A 1503-nucleotide genomic window follows, 5' to 3' on the forward strand; every position below is an offset into this window, starting at 1 on the left:
GATAGTGAATGAGTCATCGGTTCTTTGTCCCTAGGCCTACCTCTTGTAACAGAGCAATCTATGAAAGTAATTTAACAATGGGCCAGAATTCGGTCCTGGCCCAAAATTAAGTTAAACCCCAGCCCATAGAAATCCACAAAAGAATGGTAAGCCAAGACATATTTCTTGCCAGATAACACAATAATTACAATTTATAAAACGCATCGGCAGACAAATAGAAACACGAACCCTATTTTTATTTCTCCGAAGGTGGCAAAACCTATCAAACTCAGGTGTCAAACCAACAGTGAGGACAACCATCTCTGGCTGCTATCCGCGAATGTCGATTTGACTCATCACCGTTATCAAGGAAAACCACGCCACCTGTAATAACCCGCTGGTCGACTCGAACCCTATTTTTATTTACATCAAAGATGCTTTGAGATAATCGACCGAAGCAGAAGTGACGGCAGCGGTGAATTCTGCAAAGCTTATTCTTCCATCCCCATCCGTATCAGCCTCGGCAATCATCTCAGTGAGCTCTCGGAAAGACAGGGCATGGCCCATCTTGACCATGGACCGCGCGAGCTCCGCCGCCGTAATGTAGCCATTACCGTCCCTGTCAAAGGAGCGGAACAGCTCCATCAGCTGCTCCTGGTTATTCGAGACCTCTGCCGTTACACCGGGGGCGATCAGGCTCACCAGTTCCGGGAACTCTATCAGCCCATTGTTGTTTGTATCCACGCGCTTGATTAGGGCATCTATCTGTTCGCCGCTGGGCTTCAGTCCTCAGAAAGCCCCCCAGCTCTAATTGCGTCAGGCTTCCGTCTGAGTCAAGATCGAACCTCGCAAAGATCTCCTTTAGCTCCTCTATTTGCTCCTCTGAGAGGCTCTTTTCGCAGCCCATGGGGATTTGGCCTCCGAAAATCTGCGGTTCCCCGACCTTTATAAAACAGAAAACTCCAGCACCAGCGACAATATTAGCAACTGTGTTGTATCAGCGCGTCCGTTCCTTCCCGCAACAGTCCATAACGCAATGCGAATTATCTGTGTCGATTGAAAATTATGCATTGCAGCGCGTGGGTGACAATTCGAATTGGAATCGGAATAAGGAGCTCCCCGGAATAATATACGGTGGCTGCAATAGCTCGTCTCCGATCGGAGTAGTCTGTCAGGGGATGTCAGGCCTGCGATCCGAGTCCGATTTTTTGTCAGGCCCTGCAGGGAATGTCAGGATTGCCAGGGGAGGGTGGTGGAGCTAGGGGAGGGTGATGGAGGGTGGAGACATTTCCGGTGGTCGGAGTCGGACGATTTTCCGGCCGGTGACGGAAAACGGGCCATTCTACCACTTAGATAGACTACTTTTTTTTATTAAAGAGTTGTAAATTACTCTATTTTTAATTAAAATTAAAATTTTATGGTAGCCATATATTCTTTTTTTTAATAGATCTCTATTATCTATTAATATCATTTTCAATATTAATTTTCTTATATTTATGTTTAATTTTTTACATTTATCTAATT

At 45.8% G+C, this 1503-nt stretch overlaps 1 pseudogene; it reads right to left on the reverse strand.

Annotated features, from left to right (window-relative positions):
- Positions 1-392: 392 nt before the first annotated feature.
- On the reverse strand, positions 393-1042 carry LOC149234486 (putative calcium-binding protein CML16; annotated as a pseudogene).
- Positions 1043-1503: the final 461 nt, after the last annotated feature.

This window comes from Pinus tabuliformis, chromosome 8 (assembly GCF_031772625.1).
Source record: "Pinus tabuliformis cultivar Carrire ecotype Pingquan chromosome 8, CPIR1, whole genome shotgun sequence".
Classification (NCBI taxonomy): domain Eukaryota; kingdom Viridiplantae; phylum Streptophyta; class Pinopsida; order Pinales; family Pinaceae; genus Pinus; species Pinus tabuliformis.